Source organism: Salmo salar, chromosome 07, assembly GCF_965601325.2.
Source record: "Salmo salar chromosome 07, fSalSal1, whole genome shotgun sequence".
Taxonomy (NCBI): domain Eukaryota; kingdom Metazoa; phylum Chordata; class Actinopteri; order Salmoniformes; family Salmonidae; genus Salmo; species Salmo salar.
The window spans coordinates 31,192,987-31,206,211 of NC_138297.1; the positions used below are offsets into that span (position 1 = coordinate 31,192,987).

The window sequence follows — 13,225 nt, forward strand, 5'->3', positions numbered from 1 at the left end:
CTCCCTATAGGCTGTTTCATCATCATCAGTTATCAGGCCTACTGCCCTCTTATTACTACTAATAGTATGTAATGTGAATAAAGCAATTAGATTTTGAAAGAGAGACAGATTTTTTAAAAAATCAAAAAATCTGAAATACAAATATCAGAACATCATATCAGCCTACATACCAAGTGTGGCCAGTGTACTGGCAAGTGTATTGGGAAGCAAACCCTTGTTATTCATGAAGAATAAATGCCTAAGGGATAGCTGCGTTTCTTCTCGCGAGAGTTTCTTTGAGTAGCCTACCCCTTTTCCTTTTTTTCCCCATTCGTGGAAGAGCTTTATCAGTGGCAGTCTCCCCCTGTCGTCATAACAGCATAGTACGGCTCTGACACTACCTCCACTCAATACCGAGAGAGAGAGGGGCACAATAAACAGAAGACATCTGTGTCTGACATCGATGCAGCGAAGACCGTAATTTAAACCGCGCGTCTTCGCTCCCCAACTAGAAACCCTCCTCACCCCATGAACGGTGCCGGTGACACGGGGTTTAACGTCCTCTAAAGACGGTGACAGGGCGAGGAGGGAAGGTTGCCTTCCGGGGGAATCATCGAAGCAGCAGCTGAAGCAGGGTTGGTTTGGTTTTGACCACTGGAGGACCCACCACTAACTAGCTGGGTAAGGTAAAACGCACAGCATGAACCCAGCCACGCGCTCCGCTCCTCTCGAGCTCTGTCCGTGCGTGCATCAGCAGGCTGCTGCGTCTTGTCCTTTTATAGATATTTTGCTAGAAATGTCTCGATCTAGTCTCGCGCCTCTGTCAGTCCCGTCAGTGAGTGAAATGGAATTGGAACATTCGAATCGGGATATTAATTAAATTCACCCAGGCGTCATGATCATGCAATTGGACATGGTGAGGTATAGTGGTTGACGGTGCGTATATCTGTGGTGGTAGGGTATAGACTACTGTGCTGATGCTGTTGAGTGTGTGACGCGCCTTCCATGGCGAGACCACCGAGCGAGACGCATGTGTGTTTGTTGGGGTTCCTCGCCTCGCGCACATCTGTTTGGTTGGGGACCGCAGAAGGTAGCGGATGTCTCGTATATCGTGTTTTCAATAGATTTCATAGACAATACAGTGGACGACGTGGTGTTTACACGAACACCGACGCTGCATTGGAAACGCAGCAAATTATGAGCTAGCGTTATTATTATGGTCCAAATGCAATTGTTGCGAATCGGATGAAACCAGTTTGATGAGAAACATGGCATTTGTAGGCCTAATCAGTGTTTATTATAGGTCTATTATTATTGTTAATAATAATGTATTATTATTATTATTATTGTACTTGCATTATTACGCGACTATGGCAGCCAGTTTCATAGCCTAGACCTAGTAGCCTGATTGCTGTGATCTTGTGCCATGTTGGACAGATCAACACACACAGATAGCGAGAGAGTGATTTCCTGAACTGGCCATGTCACAAATGTCTGAGGTCTGTTTACTTCAGCTGGCTGGTTGGGTTAGCTTGATAACCGTTACCAGAGCCATCCTGTGTGTGTGTGTGTGCTTGTGTGTGTGTGTGTGAGAGAGAGAGAGAGAGAGAGAGAGAGAGAGAGAGAGAGAGAGATGCTCTCTCCTTGATGTTGCATAACGACTGTCTGTGGCATTGCTGTCAAAATAAGATGGCATGGCTTCCTGCCATAATGCCATATCATCTTCAGACTAAACTATACATCTAGTCTACCTATGTGCCGGAATCATGTTATAGCCTTATTACCAGATAATGTATAGGGCAATTCCACGGTAATGGAATTACGTTTTTTCACTTTAAAATGTATGCCAAACAAAAACCAATGATTTCAAAGTAGAAACAACCATACAACTCTATGCACAAGTACTACTTTTAAACATTTCCACTGAAACATTTGCACAAACAAATTTAGTGGAAGAACTGTGCAGGTGCAAACTTTGGTAACGGAATTAGGGTAAAATCTCCCTCAGGATTCTATGCGACCACATTTTCCAAAAACTGTGTTAAATATCTGCTCCGAATTAAGATTTAGAGATGTTTTTTTAAATTATTTGATTTAACTAGGCAAGTCAGTTAAGAACAAATTCTTATTTACAATGATGGTCTAGGAATTGTGGGTTAACTGCCTTGTTCAGGGGCAGAAGGACAGATTTGAACATTGTCAACTCAGGGATTTGATCTAGCAACCTTCCGGTTACTGGCCCAACGCTCTAGCCACTAGGCTACCAGTCGCCTCAATTCAAAGATGTCTGCAGAAAGAATGGGGTGTCAGCTATGACATGGCACCTTGAGTTTGGAAAAATCTAATTTTGTTACTGAACTACAGTAAGTGAAGTGGCTTTACACCCGGTAACAGAATTATGGAAATGGTTTACATCATGGGTCCCTGATCTGTACTATACAGAAATGCATAATCAGGTTTCACAAATTTGGACATCACAGTGCAGCACAGCAGAGCACAGTAGAGTACAGTGCAGTATAATACAGCACAGCAGAGTAGGGTAGGGTAGGGTAGAGTTCAGTACAGTGCAGTAGAAGAGTACAGTATAGTAGAGTATAGCAGTATAGTGAAGTACAATACAATATACTGTACTCTACTGTATTATGCTACATTTTCTTTACTCTACTTTATTGTACTGTACTGTACTGTACCACTGTATTGTCTTGTACTGTTCTTGACTGAGCTCTACTCACTGTACTGTACTGTGCTATCCAAACTTGTGAAACATACAGTACCAGTCTAAAGTCTGGACACACCTACTCATTCAAGGATTTTTCTTTATTTTTTATATTTTCTACATTGTATAATAATAGTTAAGACATCAAAACTATGAAATAACACATGGAATAATGTTGTAACCAAAAAAGTGTTTAACAAATCAAAATATATTTTATATTTGAGATTCGAAATTGGCCACCCTTTGCCTTGATGACAGCTTTGCACACTCTTGGCATTCTCTCAAACAGCTTTATGAGGAATGCTTTTCCAACAGTCTTGAAGGAGTTCGCACATATGCTAAGTACTTGTTGGCTGCTTTTCCTTCACTCTGTGGTCCAACTCAACCCAAACCATCTCAATTGAGTTGAGGTCGGGTGATTGTGAAGGCCAGGTCATCTGATGCAGCACCATCACTCTCCTTCTTGGTCAAATATCCCGTACACAGCCTGGAGGTGTGTTTTGGGTCATTCTCCTGTTGAAAAACAAGTGATAGTCCCACTAAGCACAAACCAGATGGGATGGCGTATCGCTGCAGAATGCTGTGGTAGCCATGCTGATTAAGTGTGCCTTGAATTCTAAATAAATCACTGACAGTGTCACCAGCAAAGCACCCCCACACCATCCCACCTCCTCCTCCATGCTTCACGGTGGGAACCACACATGCAGAGATCATCTGTTCACTCACAAAGATACTTTGGTTGGAAACAAAAATCTCAAATTTGAACTCATCAGACCAAAGACACAGATTTCCACCGGTCTAATGTCCATTGCTCGTGTTTTTTGGCCCAAGCAAGTCTCTTCTTCTTATTGGTGTCCTTTAGTAGTGGTTTCTTTGCAGCAATTCAACCATGAAGGCCTGATTCACGCAGTCTCCTGTGAACAGTTGATGTTGAGATGTGTCTGTAACTTGAACTCTGTGAAGCATTTATTTGGGCTGCCGTCTGAGGTGCAGTTAACTCTAATGAACTTATCCTCTGCAGCAGAGGTAACTCTGGGTCTTCCTTTCCTGTGGCGGTCTTCATGAGAGCAAGTTTCATCAGCGCTTGATGGTTTTTGTGACTGCACTTGAACAAACTTTCAACGATTTAGAAGTTTTCCGGATTGACTGACCTTCATGTCTTAAAATAATGATGGGCTGTTGCTTCTCTTTGCTTATTTGAACTGTTCTTGCCATAATATGGATTTGGTCTTTTACCAAATAGGGGTATATTCTGTATACCTCCCCTACCTTGTCACAACACAACTGATTGGCTCAAACGCATTAAGACGGAATGGAATTCCACAAATTCATTTTTAACAAGGCACACATGTTAATTGAAATGTATTCCAAGTGACTACCTCATGAAGCTGGTTGAGAAAATGCCTCATGAAGCTGGTTGAGAGTGTGCAAAGCTGTCATCAAGGCAAATGGTGGCTACTTTGAAGAGTCTAAAATCTAAAATATTTTTTGATTTGCTTTACACTTTTCTGGTTACTACATGAAAAGTGTAGTAAAAGTGTAGTAACCATTCTACAGTGTAGAAAATAGTTGAGTAAAGAAAAACCCTTGAATTAGTATAGTGGCTTGTGAAAGTATTCACCCCCTTGGCATTTTTCCTATTTTGTTGCCTTTCAACCTGGAATTAAAATGTATTTTTTTGGGAGTTTGTATCATTTGATTTACACAACATGCCTACCACTTTGAAGATTCAAAATATGTTTTATTGTGAAACAAACAAGAAGTAAGACAAAATACTGAAAACTTGAGCGTGCATAACTATTCACCCCCCAAAGTCAATACTTTGTAGAGCCATCTTTTGCAGCAATTACAGCTACAAGTCTCTTGGGGTATGTCTCTACAAGCTTGGCACATTTAGTCATGGGGATTTTTGCCCATTCTTCAAGGCAAAACTGCTCCAGCTCCTTCAAGTTGGATGGGTTCTGCTGGTGAACAGCCATTGCCTGTTCACCTCGCTATCATCCAGAAGGCGAGGTCAGTACAGGTGCATCAAAGCTGGGACCGAGAGACTGAAAAACATATTTTATCTCAAGGCCATCAGACTGTTAAACAGCCATCACTAACATTGGGTGGCCGCTGCCAACATACTGACTCAAATATCTAGCCACTTTAATAACAATAAATTGGATGTAATAAATATATCACTAGTCACTTTAAACAATGCCACTTTATATAATGTTTACATACCCTAAATTACTTATCTCAGATGTATATACTGTACTCTATACCATCTACTGCATCTTGCCTATGCCGCACGGCCATCGTTCATCCATATATTTATATGTACATATTCTTATTAATTCCTTTACGCTTGTGTGTATAAGGTAGCTATTGAGAAATTGTTAGATTACTTGTTAGATATTACTGCACGGTCGGAACTAAAAGCACAAGCATTTCGCTACGCTTGCATTAACATCTGCTAACTATGTTTATGTGACCAATAAAATTTGATTTGATTTGGTGTACTGCAATCTTTAAGTCATACCACAGATTCTCAATTGGATTGAGGTCTGGGCTTTGACTAGGCCATTCCAAGACATTTAAATGTTTCCCCTTAATTAAACCACTCAATTGTTGCTTTAGCAGTATGCTTAGGGTCATTGTCCTGCTGGAAGGTGAACCTCCGTCCCAGTCTCAAATCTCTGGATGACTGAAACAGGTTTCCCTCAAGAATTTCCCTGTATTTAGCGCCCTCCATCATTCCTTCAATTCTGACCAGTTTCCCAGTCCCTGCCGATGAAAAACATCCCCACAGCATGATGCTGCTACCACCATGCTTCACTGGGCATGGTGTTCTCAGGGTGATGAGAGGTGTTGGGTTTGCGCCAGACATAGCATTTTCCTTGATGGCCAAAAAGCTCAATTTTAGTCTCATCTGACCAGAGTACCTTCTTCCATATGTTTGGGGAGTCTCCCACATGCCTTTTGGCAAACACCAAACGTGTTTGCTTATTTCTGTCTTTAAGCAATGGCTTTTTCTGGCCACTCTTCCGTAAAGCCCAGCTCTGTGGTGGACGGCTTAAAGTGGCCCTATGGACAGATACTCCAATCTCCGCTGTGGAGCTTTGCAGCCTCTTTGTTTGTTGTCTTTCCTTGCCTGGTCTGTGAGTTTTGGTGTGCGGCCCTCTCTTGGCAGGTTTGTTGTGGTGTCATATTCTTTACATTTTTAATAATGGATTTAATGGTGCTCCGTGGGATGTTCAAAGTTTCTGACATTTTTTTATAACCCAACTGTACTTCTGTACTTCTCCGCAACTTTATCCCTGACTTGTTTGGAGAGCACCTTGGTCTTCATAGTGCCGCTTGCTTGGTGGTGCTGTCACGGGCGTCGTAAGGATTGGACCAAGGTACAGCGGGAATGTGTATACTCATCTTCTTTATTTATTGAAAAGAAGGAAAAAAAAAAAAACATGTATACAAAACAACGAACGACACTAAACAGTCCTGTCAGGTGCACAGACACAAAACAGGAGACAACTACCCACAAACCCCCATTGCACAAACACCCCTATACATAGGACCTTCAATCAGAGGCAACGAGGAACATCTGCCTCCAATTGAAGGTCAATCAACAAACCCTAAACATAGAAGTAGAAAAACCTGACTGAACACTAACCTAGAACATAGACCAAAAACCCCGGAACACTCTAAACAAACACCCCTCTTACATAACAACATAGCCCAACAAACCCCGAAACACTCTAAACAAACACCCCTGCCACGTCCTGACCAAATTACAATAACAAATAACCCCTATACTGGTCAGGACGTGACAGGTGCCCCTTGCTGAGTTGTGTTGCAGACTCTTTGGCCTTTCAGAACAGGTGTATATATATACTGAGATCATGTGACCGATCATGTGACACTTAGATTGCACACAGGTGGACTTTATTTAACTAATTATGTGACTTCTGAAGGTAATTGGTTGCACCAGATCTTATTTAGGGGCTTCATAGCAAAGGGGGTGAATACATATGCACGCACCACTTTTCCGTTTTACATTTTTTGGAATTTTTTGCAACATGTTATTTTTGTTATTTCACTTCACCAATTTGGACTATTTTGTGTAGGTCCGTTACATGAAATCCAAATAAAAATACATTTAAATTACAGGTTGTAATGCAACAAAATAGGAAAAACACCAAGGGAGATGAATACTTTTGCAAGGCACTGTATGTGTGTCCAAACTTTTGACTGGTTCTGTACGTCTATGATAGGTTCAGATTTGGTCCAGTCCGGTTTGTCTGTGGACGTTAACATCAAGGCCAGGGTTGACTGACCAAATTTCAACTACTTTTCAACGCCCGTGGACGTCCGGTGTCGGTCGGTGCTCAGTGGGTGAGGATGCTTGTTACAGTAAATGGAAAGAGATGGGGCTAATGGGTAGGTGGCAGTAAGAGCTGGGAGAGGTGACCTTCACTGGAGAATGAGAGAAAAAGGCAGCGAGAGAGAGGGAGGAGTTGTCCAGACTCAGACTGTTTTAACACTCTTGGTTTAACCACCAGATGACAGAAACAGAAAGAAAACAGTTATGAGCTGAACATAACAGTATGCCAGTGGAACGGAGGACAGTAGCAGGTGACCCAACTGTGGTTTGTGAGTATTAAGATTTCCCATTGTAGCCAAATTCAGCTGCAGTAATTCCGTTACTGATTTTTAAGTAATTCCGTTACCAATTTTGTAACAGAGTTACAAGTTTTAATCACGTAATAATTCATAAACAAAATGTATATAAGTAAAATCACTATAATTAATTGTTAGGTCTACCATTACCCGTTACTTCTCTGAACTTTCATTATCCTCCCTCCACGTAAAGATACGTGGGTTTTTGGTAACAGAATTACAAGCCAATATTTCTTAGACTTACAGAAGGTAAACAATTTCTCCAAAACTAAATGTGTGTTGATATTAGTTGGCAGGGGTCTTTACATTTAACATGATTGTTTTGATGTATTTCTGATACATTTTAAGACTTTTTCTAGTAGATGTTTCCTAAGACCCCTTTTCTATCTGTTTATCCAGAAATCAAAGCCTTTGCTTATGCCGCACTTTTAAGATGGAAAAAGGTTGAAAAAATGTATCTATGCCCAAAATATAGACTCTTAGCTTTCATTTGACACCCATTTTGTTATGCTCCTATGAACTTCACATGTTGGTGCTCATGGGTCCTTTTAGATGGAAATGCCCAGAGGCTACTCCATAGAGAAAGACAGACAGACAGATTGATAGATAGGCCTACCGTAATTTCCAGACTATTAAGCGCACCTGAATATAAGCCGCACCCACTGAATTTAAAAAATATATATTATTTTGAACATAAATAAGCCGCACATGTCGATAAGCCGCAGGTGCCTACCGGTACATTGAAACAAATGAACTTTACACAGGCTTTAACGAAACACGGCTTGTAACAAAAATAAATAGGCTTTAACGAAACACGGCTTGTAACAAAAATAAATAGGCTTTAACCAAACACGGCTTGTAACAAAAAATAAAAAATTAGCAGTAAGCTTTAATTGTCTTTTTGCACTGAGTCAATTCCTCACGCTGCTGTTTCCAACGTCTTATCATCGACTCATTAAGACCAAGCTCCCGTGCAGCAGCTCTATTTCCTTTTCCAACAGCCAGATCAATCGCCTTCAACTTGAAAGCTGCATCATATGCATTTCTCCGTGTCTTTGCCATGATGAGGGTGACAAAATGACTACCGTAATCAGAATGATGGGAAGTTTGAGAGCGCTCGATTTAATCTAAACAGTAAACAAAAAAGTTGTTTGACCTTAACCCGTTCGGCAATTTCATTGGTCTAATGAAAGCTTCATGCCGCCAAAAAACTGAGCACGTCACAGAATGTGTTTTTTTGGAGAAAAACTAATTGAAAGCGGGAAAAATCCATATATTAGCAGCGTCATTGTTTAAGCCGCGAGGTTCAAAGCTGGGAAAAAAGTTGCGTCTTATAGCCCGGAATTTACGGTAGATTGATTGATAGATACTTTTGATTAAAAGCGTGAGGGGGTCGCACGCAACAACTGTCCATTTATTGCCCCTAGAATCGCTAAAAGACGCACCCCCAAAAAAACATCACAGACTCACGTGCACACTTAAAATATCACAATGTTAGTTAGCGAGGTTGGCTGTGGTATAGACTATTCAACTTTACTGGGGCGTAAAATTTGAACTAAACTTGAATAGTCATTACATTGTTTAATCACTTATAGGCCTACAGTTTCATATTGGAAATTATGTCATCAAAAGATGACATCATCCATTGGGCTAGAACTGAACTATTTCATAGCCCCCTAGGGTCAACAGTTGTTGTTAGTTTGTTTTGGGAAGCATGCTTATTTGTAGAACATCACGCTGGTTCTGTTCCCCAGGCCCAAATCTATCTTCAATCGTTCTACTACATGTTGATACAATCTAGATAAGCCCACTCTGTCATTTGCTGCAGCAACCACTGTACTCCCTGGAGAGGTGGTTGGGCCTAATGGTATTTTCCTGATTGCACGCCGCCCAGGACCCTGCCTGCCCATCTCTAGTAGTATAGTATTTGTTGTGATGAGTAGGCAATCTCATATTCAGATTCTATTTTATTCTAATCTACTCTACTCTCTCTACTATGATCCGTCTGATCCCGTAACCAGTTTTATCTTCAACGAAATAGGCCTATATTGGATAGCCAATCGACTCTTTGCACAGTATAATGCATGGTTGCCTACCTCCAATACCGTGTGTTTGTGTGTGTGCGTGTGTAAAGAGTCTGGTGGGGGAAACATTAGCCCTGCGAATCACGAAATGGAAAATTCCGGCGATTCCTGTGCCGCTTATCTTCCATGTCACCCAGAGTGACAGATTGGGGCGTGTTCCTCACTAAAGGCAAAGATGACTGTGTGTGTTTGTGTGTGCGTGAGCGAGTGTGTGCGTGCGTGCGTGCGTTTTGAGTATGTGTGTGTGTGAGTACGCAGACCCGCGAGCAATTGCGGCCCATCATGTGGAGCTCAGATTTTTTGTGGCCCCTGTCAAAGTTCCCCATCCCTGATACAGATCAACATCAGCATGGTCATTCATTACAAATGAACAAAGCTGAAATTATCCTAGATCTACATTACAGTACAGAAGTACTAGGCCACTGTCTCTCGCTATAAGGCTTATACAGTAGCTATGTTGCCTAACTTGTACTTTACAGTATAGTATACTAGTAGGCCAATATGGGCCTATCCACCGTCTCTCAAAAGCAAGACAGTGGAACTACTAGACCGATGACTGTACAGTGATGTCACCAGTGCCATTGCTGCTAGTGGCACTTGATCTCTCGTGTGTGTGTGTGTGTGTGTGTGTGTGTGTGTGTGTGTGTGTGTGTGTGTGTGTGTGTGTGTGTGTGTGTGTGTGTGTGTGTGTGTGTGTGTGTGTGTGTGTGTGTGTGTGTGTCGGGTGGATGGATGGATGGAATTGGAATGTATTCAGTCCCTTAGGGATATATACTGTGACAGTGTGTGTGTGGAGTTGAATTAAGATCGCATGAAGGAAGACATACAGGAAAAGCTCTAAGAACACATAATGGGTGCAGAAAGAGATGGATAGAGATAAAGGAGAGACGGGGGAAGGAAAGAGAAAGATGGAGAGACAGAAGTGTGGGTATCGAATGAAGAGAGGATTAATAGGTCAAACAGGGAGTTTGCGTTAGCAGAAAGAGCAATGGACGGCGAGAAAAATGAGAAGGGAGTAAGGAAGAGAGAGTGCTAGTGGGAGATGAAGAGAGAATCAGAGATGAGAGAGAGTGAGATATGAACATAGTGAAGGAAGAGTGAAAGAGAGAGAGGGAGGAGGTAAAGAGACGGTGAGTGAAAAGAGAAAGAGGCCGCGGCAGAGGAGGGCGAGAGGGAGAGAAAAAGGGAGGAAGAGAGGAGGAGGAGGAGGTAAAGAGATGGACAGAGAGGATGCAGTAGGTGGTGTGGGCCCAGCGTTTCCACAGCAACCAAGCCAGAGTTCACTCTGAGGCTCAGGCAGAGAACGGGCGGGAGAGAGATGGCGAGGGCGAGAGAGAGCGAGGGAAAGGGAGCGACGGAGAGACGGAAGGAGAGAAAGAGATAGACACACGCCTGAGAGAGAAGAGCGCGTACGCATAACGTATATATGACGGCGGTGTAAACCCCCACACTGAAACATATCCCCCTGTGAACTTCATACACAGATTCCAGGAGCTAATTCTAGAACGGACACCCCTCTCATTCCCCTCCCTCCCTTCACTCCCCCCCTCCTTCTCCTCCTCCTCACCCCTCCCTCCCCCACTTCCGCCCCTCAGCTGTCCTTTCAGATATTAATAACTCAATTGAGACACCCAGGTTGTATCCCAAGTAGCACCCTATTCCCCTACTTTTCACTCGAGCCCTATTGAGTTCAGATGAAACATAGTGTGCTAAATAGAAGGGCTGGGAATTGCCAGGGACCTCACGATACGATATTATCGTGATACTTAGGTGGCGATACGATAATTATTGCGAGTCTCACGATTCTATACGTATTCCGATTCGATACTGGGTTTTTATTGCGATTCGATGTTCCAAACGTATTGCTCAACATATGTCTGCTGCGGAGAAAAGAGAGAGCCATGAGAAATTAAGTTTTGATCAGTCATGGAAAAAAAAGTGCTGGGAAAAAATGGGCTCCCTATTTAAAAAGAAGATGGAGAACAAGCTATGAAGGAAACGTTTTGGTGCAGGTACAACTAGCACAAAAATAGGGAATACGATGCAATTTGGGAAGCAGCCCCAGACTAGCCAACCTGCATCCTGTAGTCTTTCTTTGGCGCTCCCTAGTATCTACCCAGACACAGATGCATTCTCAAACACACACACACACACACACACACACACACACACACACACACACACACACACACACACACACACACACACACACACACACACACACACACACACACACACACACACACACACACACACACACACACAGTCTTACACACACATAAATCAAACACACACACTCCTCTCACTCCTTCACCCCCCCTTAAGTCAGTCCTCACTTAGCTCATCCTACATTTGAGAAGAGTATAGGGTGTCCAGTCTACTGACTAGACATCATGAGTGTACTGTAGCCTGACCAGTGACCACACACACACACACACACACCACTAGGGAGGGACACGGTTCATCTACTATCCGAACGGACGTTGGCATTCGATTACTTGAGTCAGTGACAATGAAAAAGCGTTGTTATAAATGAAATTAGATTATCCTTGTGACATTGTTACCTACAAGGATACACTATGTCATTTAAAACACCATGACATTTCAAATATATCACTGTTGCTTTTAGCCAAAACTACCGGTTGGTCAAGAGTCAAGATTTCTTTCATATTTTAACTATCTGAATATCACATTGTTTTCACGATATTAATGTCAAATGCCCATCCTTGACGCACACACGCACGCACGCACACAGTCACTAAGGCCTGTATTGTTTGCTGTGTGTGGTCTCATTCTAATGTCAATATCTTGAAATGGTTACGTGGGTAACAATGGATTCCCTCCATATGGTTCTCCTATGTCCTACACTGAGTATACAAAACATTAAGAACACTTGCCCTTTCATTGACAGACTGACCAGGTGAATCCAGTTGAAAGCTATGATCCCTTATTGATGTCACTTGTTAAATCCAGTTCAATCAGTGTAGTTGAAGGGGAGGAGACAGGTTAAGGAAGGATTTTTAAGCCTCGAGTCAATTGAGACATGGATTGTGTATGTGTGCCATGCAAGACAAAATATTTAAGTGTCTTTGAACGGGGTATGGTAGTAGGTGCCAGGCGCACCGGTTTGTGTCAAGAACTGCAACGGTGCTGGGTTTTCATGCTCAACAGTTTCCCGTATGTATCAAGAATGGTCCACTCACCAAAGGACATCCAGTCAACTTGACACATCTGTGGGAAACATTGGAGTTGACATGGGCCAGCGTCCCTGTGAGACTTGCAGAGACTATGCCCCGACGAATTGAGATTGTTCTGAGGTCAACAGCGGAAGGGAAGGTGTTTCTAATGTTTGGTATACTCAGTGTACTGTATATACTGTATTGTATATATTGAGGTAGTTGAGTTTCCTTCAAGACTGAACATGGGCTATGTCCCAATTATCTCTCCTTCCTCCCAAAATGTGCAGTTGTTCCACTTAAATTCCTATCTGAAATCTATCTACTGAAGTACACACAGATTTACACACTCAAACCAAGCATTGATTCTAGGGATGAAAAAGACAACAGTGAATGCAGCTTACGTAGATTCTGCAGTGGCTCCGAGTCGAGGTCCTAATAAGTCCTTTGGTGCACTAATAATATCCAATAATCCACAAGGGAATATCAGTTTTCATCCACTGAGATCAATGGATACACGCATCACTTAAACATTTCTACAACGCACAATAATCATAGCATCAGTACATGTTCTCGCCTTCCACACTAGATACTCATGTATTGATTAT

General features: G+C 42.3%; 1 protein-coding gene across 2 annotated transcripts in view; it reads left to right on the plus strand.

Moving 5' to 3' along the window:
• Positions 1–316: 316 nt before the first annotated feature.
• Positions 317–13,225, plus strand: part of ache (acetylcholinesterase (Yt blood group)) — a 31,406-nt gene continuing 18,497 nt past the window's right edge. The window contains exon 1 of one of the 2 annotated variants that reach the window (XM_014207183.3): positions 317–660. The gene's annotated coding sequence lies outside the window, so the exon portion shown is untranslated. Of the gene's footprint in view, positions 661–773; positions 916–13,225 lie in introns of those variants that run through there. The other variant, XM_014207184.3, reaches the window with a different exon arrangement.